Source organism: Dasypus novemcinctus, chromosome 12 (genome assembly GCF_030445035.2).
Source record: "Dasypus novemcinctus isolate mDasNov1 chromosome 12, mDasNov1.1.hap2, whole genome shotgun sequence".
In the NCBI taxonomy this organism is placed as follows: Eukaryota; Metazoa; Chordata; class Mammalia; order Cingulata; family Dasypodidae; genus Dasypus; species Dasypus novemcinctus.
Window position 1 is genome coordinate 70,263,916 of NC_080684.1, and position 21,358 is coordinate 70,285,273.

Genomic DNA, 21,358 nt, shown 5'->3' on the forward strand with positions numbered 1-21,358 from the left:
ATTATGATCCAAGGATTTTATACTGAGCCAAAGAATCTTTCATTGATAAAAACAATAAATTGTTTTGAATATACAATCAATATTTTCATGTAATGTTATTGATATAAATATAAAAATGTGAATGTCAACCTATCAAAGATTACTGGAAAACTTCTGCAAAAAGATGGAAACTTTTTAAATAAATTTATCAATAGATGTAAGATTAAAACAAATGTGCAATTTGGGGAGAAAGAACAAAAGGTGCACATCATATGACTTAATGTAGAAATGATTTAAACTCCAAAGATGGAGGAAAGTTAGTAAAAAATGCAAAAAGTATACTGATTCCTCACTTTTCTGATAAATAGCTAACACACAAATGAGTTGGAACTCATGAGAAAAATATTTCTTGAATCAGTAAATTAAGTAAGCTAAATGACATATTTAAAAGAGAAAGATTTTCAGATTGGATTACAAAATTATTGTAACTCTGCTTTATATAAGAAAGCATCCAAAGCAAATTGATTCATAAAGATTTTTAAAATGTGCTGTCATGGACAATTCAAATATAAAAAAAGCAAAGGACAATTACCTTCATAACAAATAAGAGTTCATTCAGGCCAATATGAGAAAAATCAACCTTCTTTATGACATTAAAAGTGTACATATAACACTGCATTTAAAATTGTTATGAATATAACATACTAAATAAAATTCCATAAATTCTATAGGAAATACAAGTGGAAATAGGAATATATTAATAGAAGATATTTAATTTCATCCCTCTGGGCCCTTGACAGATCAAGGGAACAAAGAGCAAATTAGAGCTTCTGAACTTGAAAAGACAGGAAAAGAGAGAAAATAATGGAAAATAAATTGGGCAGGGTCTCAGGGAACAAAATGACAGCATGAAATGTATAAACATACACTTTATGGGTGTCCCAGAAGGAGAAGAGAGCCCAAAAGGGTCAGAAAGAATATATGAAGAAATAATGGCTGAAAATTTCCCAACCCTTACTAAAGAGATAAATATCAATACCCGAGAAGGGCAATGTGCTCCAAACAATAAATCTGAATAAACCTACTCTGGGACACATACTCTTCAGAATGTCAAATGCCAGAGAAAAAGAGAATTCTGAAAGCATCAAGAGAAAAACAATTCATCACATGAAAGGGATACTCAATAATTTTAAGTGCAGATATCTCATAAGATACCATGGAGGCAAGCAGGCAGTGAAATCATATATTTAAGATACTGAAATAAAAAAAAACTGTCAGCCAAGAATTCCTTATCCAGAAAAAACTATCCTTCAAAAATGAGGTGCATTTAAAGAATTCACAGGAAATCAAATTGAGACAGTTCATCACCAAGAAACACTAAAGGGAATGTTATAACTTGAAAGGAAAAGATGGGAGAAAGAGGCTTGGTGAAGAATGTAAAATTGAAGATTGCTAGTAAGGGTTACTAAAATGGTATAAAGACAGACAATAATAGTAGGATATAACAATGGAAAAACCAAAGGGTAAAATGAACAAAGTAAGTAATGCTTAAAAGTAATAAAATGAAAAAAAAAAGAATAAAAGTAATAAAACGGAATGTTAACAAATTAAAATACACAATCAAAGATATTCATTGGCAAAATGGATAATAAATATGAGCCACCCATATGCTGTCTAAAAGAAACTTATCTTAGATGAAAGGACACAATCAGGCTGAAAGTGAAAGGCTGGATAAAGGTATTCCACACAAACATAACCGAAAAAGAGATGGTATAGCTACACTAATATCAGACAAAACAGATTTTCAATGCAGAACTGTTATAAGAGATGAAGAAGGACATTATATATTAATATAAAGGACAACTCACCAAGAGGAAATAACAATAATAAATATTTATGCAGCTAACCAGGGTGCCCAAATAAATAAGGCAAACACTGGCAAAACTGAAGGGAGAAATCAATGTCAGTACAATTATAGTTGGAGACTTCAATACACCACTATCATTATTGGAAAGTATGTCTGGATAGAGGATCAATAAGAAAAAAGAGAACTTGAATATTATGATAAATGAACTAGATGAAACAGACATATATAGAACAATGAACTCCAAAACAGCAAGCTACACATTTTTTTCAAGTGCTTATGGATCTTTTTCCTGGATAGACCACATGTTGGAACACAGGACAGGTCTAATAAATTTAGAAAGTTTGAAAATATACAGAGCACTTTCTCTGCTCATAATGGAATAAAGCTGGAAATCAATAACAGGTGGACTAAGAGAAAATTTAAAAATATATGGTGGTTAATAAATAAAGAAAAAATTTTCAAATAGAGGTTAAACAACACATTCAATCAGTGGGTCAAAGAAGAAATTGGAAGAGAAATCAGCAAAAGTCTTGAAATAAATGAAAACAAGAACATAACATAGCAAAACCTATGAGATGCTGTGAAGGCAGTGTTGAGAGGGAAATTTATAGCAGTCATCAAAAACCTTCCAGAAATAAAAAGTCCATGAACAGATGGTTTCACAGAAGAATTCTATCAACCATTTAAATAAGGTTTCATACCAGTCTTACTCAAAATGCTCCAAAAAATTGAACAGGAGGGAATGTTACGAAACTCATTCTATGATGTCAAAATAACTAATAACAAAACCAGATAAAGATACTACAAAAAAAGAAAATTACAAACCAATTTCACTAATGAAAACAGATGCAAAAATCCTCAATAAAAAACTTGCAAATCGAATCCAACAGCACATTAGAAGAAATATATGCCATTGATCAATTTCATTTGATTCTAGATATGCAAGGGTTGTTCAATACAAATCAGTGTAATACACCACATTAATAAATTGAAGAAGAAAAATCACACAATCTTCTCAATTCATGCAGAAAAGGCATTTGACAAAATACAACATCCTTTCTTGATAAAAAACACTCTGAAAAACAGGACTAGAAGGATACTTTCTCAATATGATAAAGTGCATATATGAAAACCCTACAAATAACATTGTACTAAATGGTCAAAAACTGAAACCTTTCTTGCTGAGATCAGGAACAAGACAAGGATGCCCACTGTCACCACTGTTATTCAATATTTTGCTGGAAGTTCTAGATTGAGCAACTAGGCAAGAAAAAGATATGAAAGAAACCCAAAGTAGGAAGGAAGAAGTAAAATTTTGCTGTTCATTGATTATATGATCCTATACCTAGAAAATCCCATAAATTTCACATCAAATCTACTAGACCTAGTAGTCAAGTTCAACAAATTGGTGGGATACAATATTAATATGCAAAAATCAGTAACATTTCTATACAGTAATGAGCAATTTGAGGAGGAATTCAGGTAAAAATTCCATTTGAAATAGTAACTAGAAGAATTGAATATTTAGGAATAAACTAGGGATGAAAAAATATGTACTCAGAGATCTATAACACATTGTTAAAAGAAAATAAATGAGACCTAAATAAATGGTGGGACATCCCATATTCATGGATTGGAAGACTAAATACCATTGAGATATAAATTCTATACAAATTGATTTACAGATTCAATGCAATCCAAATACAACTTCCAACATTTTTGTGCAGAAATAGAAAAGCCAATTATCAAAATGATTTGGAAGGGGAAGAGGCCCCAAGTACCCAAAACTATATTTAAAAGGAAGAACAAAATTGGAGGACTCTCACTTCCTAACTTTAAATCGTATTATTTAGATACAGTGGTAAAAACAGCACGGTAGAGACATAAAGATAGACATAGTAACTAATTGGTTCTATATGCGAGTTTAGAAATAGATCGTCACATGTAAGGACAATTAATTTTTTTTAAGGTACTGGTGACCAGAGATTGCACCTGGGACCTTATATGTGGGAAGCTGGTACTCAGTGACTGAGCCACATTGGCTTGCCTGAGATAGTTTTTTAGTTTTTTTGCTTGTTGTTTTTTTATTTTTCAGGAAGCACTGAGAACTGAACCTGGGACCTCTCATGAGGAAGGTGGCAGCTCAATCACTTGAATCATCTGTCCCAAGCCAATTAATTTTTTACAAGCCTATCAAGCCCATCCTGCTGAGTCAGAACAGTCTATTCAACAAATGGTGCTGAGATAACTGGATATCCATATCCAAAAGAGAGAAAGCAGATCCCTATCTAGCACCTTATAAAAAATTAATGAAAGATGGATCAAAGACCTAAATATAAAAGCTAGAACCATAACACTCCTAGAAGAAAATATAGGGAAGCATCTTTAAGAACTTGTGGCAGGTTTTGGTGTCTTAAACTTTATGCACAAAGCATGAGCAACAAATGAAAACATTGATAAATGTAATATAATCAAAATTAAATGATTTGGTCAAGAAGGTGAGAAGCCAGCCCACTCAATGGAAGAAAATATTTGAAAACCATGTATCTGATAATAGTTTGATTTCCATGTTATATAAAGAGATCATATATCTCAATGATGAAGACAAGGAACCCAATTTAAAACATGGGCCAAAGATTGAATAGACATTTTCCAATAATGAAATACAAATGGCCAAAAAGGACATTGAAGTATGTATTACTATCTATTAGAGAAATGCAAATCAAAACTATAATGAGATAACAATTCACATCTTACAATATGGTCATTATTTTTAAAATAAATTTTTAAAAACCAAAACAGAAACCTCAAGTACTGTTAATGGAACTGTAGAATGTTTACGCCTCTGAGGAAGACAGAGGCCATTCCTCAGGGTCTGAGTTTGCTTAAGAGTTTCCCATCCAAAATACTGGAAATGTGTTGGCTTTTATAATGGAAAATATATGTGATGTAATACCTTACAATTCCAAGGCTGTGAAAAGTCCAAATCAAAGCAACATAAAGTTGTTTTCTCACCAAAGTCAGTTAATGGTGATGCTAGTGTCCGATTACATGGCAAAGATGGCCATCAATTGCTGCATTCCTTTCCAGAATCTACCACCTCCCGGAGCTCAGCTATGGGCAATCACGTACAGGGTTTGTCTCTTACTAGGCCTCCTCTCCCATTCTGGGCTACTCTGCTTTCTTCCTGAGTTCAGCTGTTACTACCAGGCATATGGCTCATCTCTTCAATCTTGAGTTACTTTGTGGGCCCAGCCTTTTGGGGGCTCCATGTTTAAGCTTTTTCTCCTAATGATCCTCAAGTTCTCCTTTTGTATTTGCAGAGTGAAAAATGACTCTTTTTTTCCCCTGTCTCTTTCTGTACTCTGTTTATATCAGAGACCAGATCTATACCAGCAAGAGGGCAGAGACTCAACATGAGTTGTGCCTCACTGATGCAGTCTAGGCAAAAGGCCCTACAAACACAGGAATGGATTAGTTCAAAAACATAATCCTTCTCTTTTGGGGATTCATAAAGGAACTTCAAACTGTCACACTCAGGAACCTAAATAAAGATATACCTTACAATTCAGTTATCCTACTACTAGGAATATATTCAGAAGAACTGAAAGCAAGGATGTGAACAGACATTTGTACATCGATGTTCACAGCAGTACTATTCACAATTGCTAAAAGATAGAAAAAATTAAATTTCCATCAATTGATGAATGGCTAAACAAAATGTAGTATCTGCATAAAATGGAATACTATTTGGGTGTAATAAGAAATAAAGTCAGGATGTATTTGACAACATGGACATACTTTGAGGAAATTATGTTGAGTGAAATTAGCCAGACACAAAAGGACAAATACTTTATGGTCTCGCTAATATAAAGTAAATTTAGTGAGTAATCTCATGGACTTAAAATCTAGAATATAGGTTACTAAGAGATAAAATGAGGGTAATAAGGGATAGTTGATTAAGTCAATGCTTAATGTATGTAGAATTTTTTTAAAGGTTGACTCTAAATATGTGGAAATGTAAGAGTTGTTGGTAACAAATTATAGTGAATAAAACTAACACTGCTTATTTATAATGTGACTGCAGCTGAAAGGGGTAGTCTAGGAATGTAAATGTCAGTTGAATTAAAGCTAAAGGATAATCTAGGAATACTGCAGCATAGTGTACTCTGGTAGATGAGGATTGTTGATAACAGTACACATACATAGAGCAAATGTATGTCACTATGACAAGGTATTAAGAATATGGTGATCCATGTGGAAAATACAACTAATGTATTTTATGGACTATAGTTAGTAATACTGTAATATTTTTCATCAATGGCCAAAAAGGTGCTATATCAATAGTAAGGGACAACAAAGGGGATAATGAGGGGTATGGGATTGTTCCTTTGGAGTAATGAAAATGTTCTAAAACTGACTGAGGTGATGACACCACAATTTTGTGATGAAACTGAGAGCTGCTGATTGTACACATTGCATGGTTTGTACAAGAATGGGACTGGATAACATATTGAACCTTGTGGTAGATGATAGAATGTGGTTAACAATAAAAATGTGAGAACATTCTCTTAGGAACTATAACAAATGTCCAATCCTAATGCATGGTGTTAATAATAGAGTGTTTTATAGGAAAAACATACCAAATGTAAGCTATGGACTATAGCTAGCAGTAATATTTTGATGATGTTCTTTCATCATTTATAAAAACGTGTCACAATACACGGTGTCAGTGATAGGGTGATGTATGGGAATCATGTGTGTTATGCATGATTGCTTTGCAAAGTCACAATTACTCTAATAAAATAAACATAGTCTCCAAATTTGGAAAATGTAGAAAGAAGCAAAACAAAAGCAATGATAATCCCATTTAAGAAATCATAGCAAATTTTATTCATATGTCCATTCTTTCAATGATTTCATCACAATCTTTTTTGTTTAAATGTTGCCCACAAAAGTTAAAAGGAACTGTCTTTTTACCCAAAACAATTATATATTTCATCAATAGATATGTAAAGGTTAAAATGAAAAGAAACCCACAGAATCAGTGGTTTGCGCTGGTAAAGTGGAAGAGTTCATGTGAAAGATTTCATGTGAGAGAGAGTGCCTTGTTCTCTTTAGGCTGATGTGTTACAGCACTCCAAATTGCTTCTGTGAATCAACAGCTGAGTTAAATTAAAATAGAGTGGAGAATAGGAATAGTTTACCAAATTTCCTCAAGTAAAAAAAAAATGACTTTGGTATCATAATTTCAGCCATTATCTTTTTTTTCTAAAATAGAAAACATAATTAAATTATCATTTTGTTTAAAAATACTAAGCCTAAATCCAAATAAAGAATATTTTTAGTTATCTAGTCTACTAATCTCCTGCATTTCTAAGACAACAGAGGAAATATGGGATTTAAAATTTTAAAAGCCATTGTCATTCCAGAGTTTACTCTAATGCTCATCTCAGCAGGATTGCATTGACTACTACAGTATATATTGCCTCAAATAGCAGGGCTCCTGAGGTCTATAGAGACATCCAGACAGTATAGGCAAGGCAGGCAGTTCAGGAGTTTGGAACCTTGCCAGTAGGCCATACTTTGGAATTTATGATCCCCAGTGTGACAGAGTTGGACTCATTTTTGGTTTCCCTACACATGGCTCTTCTGTTCCTTCTATTTGAACCTATAGTTAGTACTAGAGTTGATAGATGTTTGTCTAAGAGATTTAAATCTTTGTGCTTTCTATATGCCAATTGGGCCTTGAATCTCAACAGAGTTGCAACACCTATCTCCAGTTCATTAGACTCACCCAGGACAACTAACAAGGAGATGATGATGGACAATGCCCATCCCAAAAAACAGAGAGAGTCTGAAACTGAAAGTAAGTGATCCATCCATCAGCCCCATGATATCTAAGCCCCCTCTCAATTAGAAGCTAAGTGGGTATCACTAAACCAGCATCCCTAGGATTGGGGAATGAATGATGGGCTAGAGTAGACTTACGGTTATTCTATTCTATAGACATATTGTTATTCTAGCAATGGAAGAACTTTTATCATTGATGTGGAGGCAGTGGTCACGGGAGGTCTGAGGGGAGGGAGAGGCAAAAACAGGTATAATATGGGGGCATTTTGGGACATTGGAATTGTCCTGAATGACGTTGCAATGATGGATACAGACCATTCTATATTTTGTCATAACTTACAAAATTGTGCGGGACAGAGTGTAAACTATAATGTAAACTATAATCCATGCTTAGTGACAATGTTCTAATGTACGTTCATCAATTGTAACAAATCTACCACACTAAAAAAAAACATTTTCTGCCAATATTGTTCCAAATAATTTCACGATATTTGTCTTTTAACTTTCTTTATAGTGATTTTTATCACACCAAAGTTTTAAAGTTTTATATAGTAAAAATGTCAATATTTTCTTTAAGGATTTATATAACATATGCACCTATCAATCCTCCCATTTTCCAATATGTTATATATTTATATATTTAAATCTTTGATATGTCTAAAATTTATTTTGGTGAAACAAGGGAGTCCTGGCTTACTTATTATGTAGTGATTGACAGTTATCCCAATGACATTTATTAATAATCCATTTTTTCATCTATTTGAAATATTTTCCCATATCCTAATTTTCAATACATCTTGAACATATTTGGATTTCTTTTTTATTATTTTCTAGTGATTTATTACAGTCCTACACCTACATCACCCTGTTACAATTTTGGTCATTTTATTGTTTCAGTTCTTTCAAAGTTATTTAAAACAAGTCCCCTTTCATTACTCTTCTTTTGCACAATTTACATGGATATTCTTAAAATTTTCTTCTTCTGGATAAATTTTAAAATACTTTGGCAATTACAAAAATAAACACACATGCTCATTCACACACACTCACAGATTGGAATGTTCATTGAACATACCTTGAATTTATTTTTTGACTAGGGAGAACTGACATGTTAAAAAATTGAATCTCTTTGTCCAAGAACAAAGTAATTTTCTCCATTTATTAACAACTTCTTCTTCCTTCAGAAGTGTTTGATTACTTTATTCATATGTTTTGCATATTACTATTTAATTTTTTTGCTCCTATGTTCTAAGCTTCCCTACTGGTACTATTATGATTTTGTAAGAAAAGACTTGGAAAGTTTTCTTTCAATGGTTTCCAACCCTAGCTGCAGGTCATAATTTCAAAATACAGTAAGTAGGAAAAAATGTTAAGGCCTGAGCCTTAACCCAGATCAATTATATATGGTGGAGTATCTTTGATTTCAGTAAAATACAAATATAACCTCAAAAAAAAGTCACTGATACAATAAATACACAAAAATTTTAAAAATATCATTTATAGAATTAAAACGCAATTGCTTATATAAATAAATGAGAAAATAAAAGGCATTTTTTTTCTGTTCACTGGAAACTGCATTGATATGAGACCCCACACCAAAATAATTTCAACTGAACCAAGTAAAGCCTGGTCCGTGTTTGTAGCAAAGAGACTAGATTGGATTTATGGTATCAATGAGTACAATGTTGGGAAATAGAGCATTTAATTAGAATGTAGAATCACTGTGTTTCCACTGCAACCATTTAAAGAGTCCATACCTTAACAAAATGGGAAAACAATAGTTTAGTCTTAAAAATGTAGGCACTATTATTTTTATTTACACTTTGCTGAGTACTTTTTAAAATAATGTTACTTGAAAACAAAAGTTTCTTTTGGTTAATGGGCATTTACCTAACAGATCATAATCAAAGGAAAGAAGTCACAATTGGAGTTGAAAATGTAATAATGAATGGAACCACCTAGACTGAACAAGTATAAACTAAAAAATGAAAAAAAATTTGAATGATAAAACTTAAAGGAATATATATTTATAAGATTAAAAAATAGTGTCTTGGAAAGATGAACATTTTTCATTCTTACACAAAGTGTTGTTTGAAGCAATATATTTAGTTTTCTGATACCTGCATGAGGTATAAGAAAATCCATTTAAAAGTCCAGTAAGCTTTGCTGCATATCTAAGTTGCCAGTTTTAAAATCAAAATATCCATAAAGGCATGGTCCTATGTCAACTGCGCACAAGTAAATGAATAAGTAGAAGGATGAGAGTGCAGTATAAACCTTGTAAAAATGTTTAAATATTATCTGGGATGTCAGTAAATTTAAGTTATGATTGAAATCCTAGAGATTAGGAGGCTAATTTGAAGGTGATCTCAATCATTCACATGATTTAGAAATTAGTATCTAAAAATTTTTTAATTTAGTTAGCAAACTCTAAAGATCAAATAAATTAAATAATAATTTTTTTAAAAATCAGGTCTGGTGGAATAATTCATGATAGTAGGCAAGATTAAATAAAGAGAATTCCCAGAAATAGGGCAAGTACATTTTAAGTGGAAATTTGTTATTTTTAAAAGGGGCAGAGTAAAGCTACTGCAGATTTTAATATTTATATCATATTTTACAACACCAGAAAATGTAAAATCTTTTACAAAAGAAGTATCTTTTTTCCCACTATCTTAAACAGAAATTCAACTAGCAAAATAGTAAAGGAATTTAATTTCCATTTATATTCATTATTTATTTTTATATTTTGAAATATGTTTTATATGTAAAACAAGAAGTTTATATTAAAGCAAGTAGACTACACTTATTAGCATAGATTTATCATGCATCTCTTCATTATGCTTCCACAAATTTTTTGTTAGTTTTGCTTAATTCCTAAATTTTGAAAAAGGAATCTTGCAAACCTCAACATAGAGATAATTAACTTGAACATTAGTTGATTTCCACTGCAATTCATGCTGTGAATAGACAGATTTCAGGAATAAATACAATCTTCATCTGGCTGTGTAACTTCTCATATCATTTAAACAATTATGACATCATAATTGTAAAAAGTAACCTCAGAACCTACCTGCATGCCCATCAACTGTGAATTGATAAACAAAGTGTGGTGTGTCCAATGCATAGAATATTATTTGGCAATAAAAAGGTGCTATAACATAGATGAACCTCAAGAGCCTTACACTAAGTAAAAGAAGTCAGACACAAGTAGATTAGTACTTGCCTAGTACTGAGGATAAGAAATGGGGAATGACTATTAAAGGACACACAGTTTGTCTTTGGGGTAATGTAAATGTTCTAAAACTGGATTGCAGTTTTAAAACAGACTCTATATTTATATAAACATTTATAGATATCAAATTTAAAACGGAAAATAATACATACCCCAAAATAAAAGTAACCTCATAGCATGACTTTGATTATTACATTTAGTTCATATTACTATGATAATACAGTATGTGTCCTTTTGTGTCTGGCTTGTTTCCCTCAACACAATGTCCTCATGATTCGTCCATGTTGTCATATGTATTATGACTTCATTTCTCCTTACAGCTGAATAATATTTCATCATATCCATAAACCACATTTTGTTTACCTATTTATCTATTGATGGACACCTGGGTTGTCCTGAAGTTAACAATTAAAAGATTCGTAACCAGAAATTAGAATAAGACTAGAGAATTGCAAGCAGAGGCTTAATTTATGATGAATTTGTAGTAAGGTTGATGGTGAATGTTTAGAATTGGATAGAGGTGATGGTAGAATATTAGAGTGAATGTAATTAGCAGCACCAATATGGACGTACGATTGTGATTGAAAGGGAAAGTTTAGGATTGTGTCATTAGAAAAATAGCTAAAGAATGAAAGAAGGAATTGTATAGCACAGTAAATACTGTTGCAGACAATGTGTATGGTTAATAGTAAAAATAAATCAGAACAAATGTAAATTTAATATTATAAGATGCAAATAATAGGGCAATTAAGCAAACTATAGTTGGTAGTGAATACAAACATGAATATTTTGTCATCAATTGTATAAGAAAGATAGAATTATCCTATGTGACAGAAACCAAACACAAAGTATTGCATCTTGTTTGACTCCATTTATATTAATTGTAAATATAAATTATAGAGATGGAATTAGATTTGCAGATGTGTATGCAGGGAAAGAATAGGGAGATTGAGAGATGACTAAGAGGTGGGAGATTTTCTTCCTGGAGTAATGAAAATGCTCTAATATTGACTGTGGTTATGAATGCACAACCCTGTGATTATACAAAAATTATTGAATGTACACTTTGGATTGATTGGATGGTATATGAATATATTGCAATAATATTGCTTTAGAAGAGTAACCTCATAGCAAAACATAAAACCCTGTTGAAAAAAAAATAGGATGATTGCAAATGCTACCCAGATACCAAATGCAAATTATTTACCTAATAAAAATTATAATTTAACATATGAATTTAATTAGTCTGCCTATATCCTTCTAAACTTTTAAAAACGGCTCCTAAATAACCACGATCCTTTGCCATCCAATAAACATACTATTTTTAAATGTTCTGAAGGACTGAGTTACTATTTCAAATAATTCAATAGTTATATATAATGTTATAGACAACATTTTATAGAAAACGTAGAGTATATTATACTTTCATTGCAGCTGTTAAAACTCAGTTCAATCACAGGAGACTTTCATTTTCTCCTGCTTTCCTAATCATATTGCAGCACAAAATATCAAGTACATTTATAACTTAGAAGTGATTTCAGTGACCCACAGCAAAATACTAAGGGCTGCAATAATTGTTTTGACATTAATAATGTTTTGGAGGCACAAGTGTTTTATTCTTTTTGATTGTGTTTTATAATTGTTGTTGCTTTTCCTGGAGAAAGAAACGTGATTTTTTTTTTTTTTTTTTTGGTCTGTATTCTGACTTATCTCTCTCATTGCAGATCTTGAATAGACCTTAAGGTAACATTTCAACAGCAACCTTACAATAAACTTGACTATTTTCGTTTGTTTATTTTTCTTACCCAAAGACAGCAGTACTAGAGAAAATTAAAGGGCCTTATAAGACATATTTAAATACATGTCTTGAAATTGGTGGTTCTCTTTTTCTGTGTCTCTGTGACAAAATAAACATATTGATGAATATACTTTACAAGCAATCTTTTACTCTAATGAGGAAGAAAAGTGTTTCGTTACTACATTTTGCTTCACGGTTGTATAGGATGAAGTTAGTGTATAAGTAGGGTATATATGCACCTATGTGTGTGTGTATATATATATATATCTGCCATTATGCCGGGCCACCCACCAGGGGCTGGACCTCGCCATGCTTGAGTTTGAGCTTGAGCCTAATTGCCCCTCCTTGTCTGGCCATGAGTCTGTTATACATGTGTCTGTTCATCTGTGCTTGTCTCTCTGCCTGCACATCTATTTCTCTGAGTGGTTTGTTTCTGGTTGGCTGTCAGTTTATCATTCCTACTATTGGTCTGGTCATTGCTGTCTGTTGGTCTGTTACTTTCTACCTGTCACTCTATGCCTACAGGTGTTTGTCTCTCGACTTCTCCTAAGTGCTTATCTGTCAGTGTATATATATTTGTCTATAAGTATGCATCCACCTGTCTGTGTATGTGTATGGATCTGTTCCATGACTAAATATGTCTGTGTGTACATAAGTACAGATTAAGAGTTCTGTCTTTAGTGCTGATTCATTCATTGCTAATTTTTAAAAGCATCATTTACTCTTTGGAGATGGTTGTATATACCATTGTATGTATATGATTTTCTGTAGGTAATTTGTGTAGGCATATTCCATGTACCAGCCAACTATATAGCCCCAGTCTCCATGACAGAAAAATCCAGAGTCTGCTCATTTCCTTCAAGAGTCTGTTTCTTTTAGCATATTTAATCTATTGGTGATATTTCAGTTCCTGGACCATTTTCTACTGCATCCTGCCTCTGTATTGTGGCATGGCTCCAAGTAGGAGGAGTGTGTAACTGGTGGAAACTCATCTTTCCACCTCAGATCCCCACTTGTTTGTTATTCAAGCCAACCTGAGTTCTGGAACCACTGTCACTAAGGGAGCTACAAAGATTTTACATCCTATCCTTGCCCCACCCTAACTATGGACATGACTAAACTTGTATTTCCCCAGCAATTCTACTCCATGATTATTGTGGGTATTTACCAAAGGTTGGGAGTCAATCAGAGGAGTTTACAAAATGAAAACAAGACTTGAATTACACAAAATATAATTGTCCCCAAGATCAAGAATAATTTATGAAGTAGGTCAATTCTCCTTATATCACATGGGGGTGCTGTCCTGCTTTTCCTTTCAAGGGTGTTCTAACAAATTCAGATTTGGGTAGAAATATGATTTCACTTCAATTCTACAAAAAATACTAAAGGCATATCAGATGCATTGAAATTAAAAAGGACAAACTACATTGTGTGTCCTGTCATGGCCCACTGGCTGGACTGGGGGAGAGTGTGGACTACATTGTGGACCACTGTCCATGTGCTGCAGTGGTTCTCCAGAATGCATTCGCCGGTGCAGTGGGTGTGCCACAATGATGGAAGAGTTTGTTGATGTGGGAGGGGTAGCGTGGTGGGATGGGGATTATATGGGGACCTCATATTTTTTTAATGTAATGTTTAAAAGAAAATAAAGAAGAAAAAAAGAAAAAAAAAAGTACAAACTAGAAATTCACATAACGCCATATGTTTCTTAGGATTAAAGTGGAATTGCCATGAGGGGAAATTTTCACTAAGACAGGTCCTTCTCCCAAAATATTCATCTATTACCTTTTAAGATAAACAGATATGATAAAGAATTTATAAGCACTTGTCAATTGAGTTTATCCATTATTTTCCATATAATATGAATTATTATATTAAGCATTAACTTGTTTACATGTAAAATTAAATATAAAATTCCTGAGTTTCAAAGCTATACCATTTTGTTCTTTAGGTTTTCTATGATTAACCTAATTTCTTAACCCATTATCATTTACTACATATTATTTTGAAGAAAAAGAAGTCCTAGAAAGATAGATCATATTCTCTATAAGTAAAAACAAAGAGAAATTATATAACCAACTATTTAATAGAATAATATCATACCTAATATATTCATATAAAATTCTGATATTAATGCAAGCATTATACCATTTCCCTCCTCTTTTCCTTGAACTTTTACTTGGTATGTGTTTTCACAGTTGTTCTTAGAGTAAATATAAAACCTTGCCATTATTTGAGAGAAGTTACAGTGTGGTCATTAAATACTAGACCCTGCGGCCAAAGCTTCTGGATTCAAACCTTAGCTAAATACCTAAGCTACTTATGGTAAGTAAAGATTTTCAATTGCTTCATCTCTCTGTGCCTCAATTTACCCACCAGTAAAATGGTTTTAATAGTAATTACTTCAGGAGGTTATGGGTACCATTAAAATGAAACAATACATATTAAAGAAAAGTATTTGCACAAAAAGTACAAAAAAATTATACTCAGTAAGTGTTAACTGCTATTAATATTATTGCATATTTTTTCTGATGCCATTTTAACATTAGGACTTAAAGTGTTCATTAAGAGTGAAGGTAAAATACTATAGCATATAGTCATATCAAATTGAGATATTTGGAGGGATTTGGGTATATGAAAATGCTCACGTTATATTTTTAGGTTGATAGTCAGTGGTGCTACCTGCAAAGTAGACTATCATGGAAAGTAACATGGAAATTTATTACTACCCTTTGGTCAGATGGTAAGTTGAACTGTTTTTCTGCCAATCTTTGGAAGGCTGTGGAAGATCTTTCATGCTCTATAACAGTAGTCAACAAACTATACTCTAAGCCAGATCTAGCTCCTAAGAATGGTTTTTATATCTTGAAAGAGGAGGAGGAGAAGGAGAAAATAAAGAATACATGGTAGAGACCTTATGAGATTCAAAAAACCTAAAATACTTGATATCTGGACCTTGACAGAAAATTGTTTACCGACCTTTGTTCTAGAAACCTGAGAGGAGTACACTTGACAAGCAAACTCATATATTCTTGTGCTTCCTTTACTATTTGCTTTCCATCACACACAACTTGAAATATAAGGAGAGTATTGCCAAGGTTAGAGATGTCTACAATCCCCTTAAGAATCTTCTCTGAAAGAACTACATGGAGGAAGTGAAGGCCAAGCTGTTTAACTCTAAATTGAGTCAAAATCATAGGACTAATGGATGAATGTATTTATCAGGAGGCAGTCACATTAGAAGATAGTTACTGGGACCAAATATAGGACCGGTAAGGAGGTTTGAAAATCCAACTGAATATTTTCAGCCCAACCATCAGGGGTTGACATGAAGTGGGGCATGTCATGATAGAAACAACAATAATCCTTACCATATTTGAGCACTTATAGTCACAAGATCTTGTCCCATTTCTCCTATCAGAATATGAATGTTATTAGATTGGGAAACTCATTTGGAATTAGAACATTTCCTTAAGCACTGGATCAAAATATCTCAAACTGAGAACCAAATAGCAATTAAACAAGAACTTCAAGGATCTTTTAGAAAATGAAGTCAGATGCCTAAACTTTGGCCTTATTAGTGAGTGATATTTATTTTTAGGTTTGAAACACAAGAATGGCAACAATAGGCACTGACTCAAAAAAAAAAAGAATGGCTTTTCAGTAGTACTTGCTTTTAGTATCCACATTTTGATCGAGCTAGAATATCCTCAATATTCTTCCCTATAAAGCAATTTTCAAAACAAATAATTGATTCCCTGTTATAAAGAGGAGTTTTGCACATCAGTTTCCAAATTCTAATAGAACTATAAGACAAGTGCTCTATGTTGAATTTACCTCCCCACATAATTTGGAATATAAAAGTAGGTTTTCAGTATATTATTAATATAAAATATATCTGAGAATTCAGACTCAGAATTTTTCAATAGTCTTCTGACCCAAGGAAAGTAGCTTCCAGCTTGGATTTGCATATTATTTTTGTAATGATTCAAAGTCACAGTTAAGGTCAACATCTGGTTGGATTTAACATTCTCACATTTGACAGTTTCTCTCTCATTAAAAAATGTTTAGCATTTTTTCAAAGCAGAAGCTGTCTTTTATTTTAATAAAAATTTTCACATATGACTTTGTTCCTTGGGAGCTTGGATTTGTATGCTTGAACTAGTCTTTGCAATTCGAATCAGAGGCCATCTCACTAGACAAACCACTGTAGCAAAATAAAATGCAAATGAAAAGGGCAAAGGAGGCAGAATAATGAACAAGAGGATTTAATGTCTTGCCTTTAATTTTCATATCATTTGGGAGAAGGGAAAAGTGGCAACTTGAGATATAGTTCTACTTGCTTTTCCTGGTAAATTATGGTTTATGATTTAGCTATTTGAGAGCCACAGAGAATATACCAACTGATTTCTCAAATTAGTCATAATGTCCAATTTTACCTATGAATGGGTAATGCTTTAGTGGTTCTATAGGGTACTTTAGTGTCAAGCAAACACTGTGTGCTCAATATACCATTTTTATTACTGCAACTGTAAACAAATGAACTGTAATAATACACATGTGCATACACACACACTCATTGTTCAAGAAAAAGAAGAGTCAAGGTGGTATCACTTGGAACATCCCGTAATGTAAAGCCCTATGATAAATTAGGTCCCCTTTATTGAGCATGCATGTGCTGTGCAGAGACTGTGTGTTTGTTACTTAATATGCCTGTCCTCTACTACCCACAGGAATAAAAGAAGTAGACACATTACCACCATTTTGTATCTGTGTAGAGGTGTGTGTGGACATCAATTACCTTAAACACCCTTCTTAAAAATCAAATCTGTGTCCTTATAGAACAAAGTTAAGAGAGAATTTGAAAACCACCAGAGAATTAATTTAGGATCCTTGATAAAGAAGAATGAAAGCCATTGACTGAATATAGAATATTTAATGTCTAAAGTGCACATAAGTAGGCACTAAAGAGCCAGCCTCAATTCCCTTTCTCAAATCCGGAAATTCTAATGAGCTCATTGATTTAGAAGAGAGCACCATTACTTGTTTTCTTCCTGTGTATTGCTTTAGAGCCCCAAACATATCATGAACACACAATAAATATTAAATATTTAATGACAACTCATAAAATGAAATTATGGCAGTATATTTTATAATGGACTCACTGTAAGAAGAAATAAAGTTTAGTGCTAGACTTGGAATCAGAGCAGACTTAGATAGTTGGTAAGTGAATGAAACCTACTGGGGAAAAAAAAGGAAATAACCTGATGGTGGTAGAGAAGATTATTATGAGGTCAGTAGGATAAAACTTTTTTATTACAATTTAACAGCTGAAGCTGCCCATCCTGATTTTCATATTGTTTCTATTTATTTAACTTCCAAACTACACAGTCAATGAATGTATTGCTAAGCAGTTAAATTTATTTCATTTTCCATTGATACTATTTTATTTGGAAAGAATCTAAAATCTGTTGCCTGAAGTTATTTTTCCTTATTTCTTTTTTTCTCCAACTTTGTGCCCTCTTTTGTCATAGTCTGAGACTTCTAGAAGAGCCATTTGTAATAAAATGAAGAGAGAGAGTGGTTAAACTACTTCATTGTCTGGCATTCATAAGCCAATGAATTGTAAAACTCTGAGGCACCCAGGAGTGTATGCAGTTTCAGAGGGTTTAGTTCTGCAGATTTAAATTATAGCTGCAAGGGAATGGAAATAAATCAGGTTGGGATCATGCTCACTTTTTTTTTTTAAATGAATAGAGAGAGATCCCCCCTCCCCACCAGAGAGAGAGAGAGAGAGAGAGAGAGAGAGAGAGAGAGAGAGCTTGACAAATGAAGCAAATGAAGGAATCTGTAGGGAAACCTTAATTCAAGGCCCTGTTCCTCAATTCTTACAAAGTTCAAGAGAAAAGAAGCATTTAAAAATGTTCTTTGGGGGCTATATTCTCCTTCCACTTTTTCCATTTTTGCCTTTTACGATCCCTCTGAGGATAAAGAGAAAAAGCACTTAAAGTTACTATTTGGGCAACTCGATCCTTCTCTCCTCCTTTATACTAATAGTCTCTTGAATTCTCAAAAGAAATTAGAACACATTTGACAAGTGCTCTCATGAAACTCAACTACCATTTCCTTTCCACAGGCTGTGATTAACCCACTGATGGATACTTATTTTCAGCATTTCAAACCAAATGCAGCAGCAGGTACACCATGCTCCAGGTCAAACATATGTTATTTTACCCAATAATGCTAAGGGAGTCTAATAGTCATTTAACAAAGAAAAATATCAACACCCTGGAAAGTTTCACTGAAATCATTCATACAATAGTAAAATATTTAGAAGCATCAAAAGCCCCAAAAGCATATTTAAAGTAGTTGTTCAGTTTTCATAAACTCACTGTTGAATAGGTGCTTGTTTTCTATCCTGCACTCCCATGTACTCTCAGATACAGAAACATTCCTTCCCCCTCTCTATTGACTTCTAGGAAACAGACATAAAAGTCACTTTTTTCTGTTCTATTTTATCTATCACAACTGCAATAAGCTAATTTTCAGTCTACAAGAAGGTTTCATTTTTATCAGTTCAGTTAACATACAGAAGTTTGTCAGCTATTATCATTTCACTTTGCTCAACAGTTTTATATGCTTCTGTAGAATGTATTGAGATTTTCACTTAACAGAACTAAATTAAATAATAAAATTGTTTTATAATATATGTAGCTAAACCGGCAGCTATTAATTTTAGCAAGATTCTTCTGAACTTGTAAAGAAAGATCTGTGAATCCAACAAAGTACAAAAATATAATATTCATAAGAAGACTTCTACTGGAGTTTCTTTAAATACTTTAATAATTCATGTAATTACATGTCATAACAAATAATTATACCAAAATTATTTGAGACAAAGTTTGCATTTGGAAAATCCAGAGAAAATAACACACTAAAAAAGAATAAAACATATATGGGGTTAAGTGAGTTTCAAAAGTATGTATTTCTCTTCGTTATATGTTGCAGCTACAGAAGAAAAATTCTCAAGAGAATTAACAAGAACTTATGATAATGCAGCCTGCAGTACGGTTTTGTTTTGGTTTTGCCTGATTTTGCTGACAACGCAATTCAAACTATATTTTGCTAATCTTTAGTAAAGAAATCAGATTATTTCACCTATACACATGCAGCAATAAAGTGTCATTCTTCAGTCAATACCGACTACTTAACATCTTTCTCCTTTTTACAGATTTGGATCCCCGGCTCATTAGATCATTACCTGATAAATAGGATAGGGTAATGAATTGAGAAAATAACTACGTACCTTCAGAGAAAACCTGCCCGATAACAATAATCCATTAGAAAACTGGCAATATCCTCTGATCTATTGCCCGCAAAGCTATGACTTGATGGAGAGTTTCATTCCCTGGGCTCAGTTCTCCAGGAGAAAATCAGCACAATTTAAATATTTCTTGGAATGTGACAGCTCTCTAGATCCCGGGTTGCGTTCTGTTCCCCAGGGATGGCAATCTGGTGTTCCTGTGTGCATAGAGCAGTGAAGATGAATTGAAAACGCTTGAGATAAATTAGGAACGGCTAAGTTAAAATTGTCTCTGCTCCAGACTCTCTCATCTGCAGTCTGCAAGCCTGTTTTTCTGTGAAAAAGCTAGATGGCAGACTGCCTCAGTAAGTTCTTTCTAAGCGACAGAGAGCATTTTCAATGAAGAAAAATTCTCCCATTATCTAAGCTAATGTGACTGATGCTAAATCTAGTTTTTAAAGTGTCTACTGGCATGAAATTCATTTTCACTATTGCTTTCTCTCAAACTACAGTTGGAAACTATACTATTATGCTATATCCATTTCTATCTTAGAGAATCACTTAAACTTTTCAGCTAACAAATTAAATTATAATCTTTTTTGCAGGTTTTCCAATTATTTATGCATAGGAAATTTCTTCTTTGGGTCCAAAAGATACTTTTATTGCATTTTATAATATGCAGAGGGTTTAAAAAACTGCAGTCTCCATGATATCATCACTAATAATCTTATTAACGCTTATTTTAAGACTTCCACATAAATGTGAACCTTTTTAAAATTCCGTTAAAATGACACAAATTATAGAAAAATGGAAAAAGGGAATTTCGAATCCTAATATACAACAACAAAAATAAATATTGAGTATATGAATATTATCCTGAAGAAGCTAAGATGAATTAAATAAAACTAAACTTTAGCAAATTATTATTTCTCAGCTAAATAAAAACAAGCCAATTTTGAATTCTGTTAATTTCAGAAGAGTGATGAGTTTTGATAAGATATTTTTTCCCTCTGAATTAAAAAATTCTTTTACCATTTTCATAATATTCTCTGAGATGTAAAATAGATACACTCTGCTTGGTAGTTTGGTGATAAATCAGACAGAAATGGTCTCAAAATTTTCAGTGCCGTTTCTTTACTTGGATTTGCTGTAGGAAAGGGTTTTAACTCATTTTATGTTGATTTCAGAAAGGACATTTAAAAGCATCGAAATCCATTGAGAATACGGTACATTTAAAAATCTGATAACTAAAAATCAAATTATACTTGCCATAATTTTCCACATGGTATTCTGTCTGACTGTTTGACACATTTGTCACTTCAT

The 21,358-nt window shown here is 32.7% G+C and overlaps 1 protein-coding gene across 11 annotated transcripts in view; it reads right to left on the minus strand.

Moving 5' to 3' along the window:
* Positions 1–20,445, minus strand: part of MGAT4C (MGAT4 family member C) — a 926,873-nt gene extending 906,428 nt beyond the window's left edge. For 9 of the 11 annotated variants that reach the window (XM_071218988.1, XM_071218990.1, XM_071218985.1 and 6 more), the window contains exon 1: positions 20,039–20,445. The gene's annotated coding sequence lies outside the window, so the exon portion shown is untranslated. The remainder of the gene's footprint in view (positions 1–20,038) is intronic. The other 2 variants (XM_071218993.1, XM_071218994.1) reach the window with 1 other exon arrangement.
* Positions 20,446–21,358: the final 913 nt, after the last annotated feature.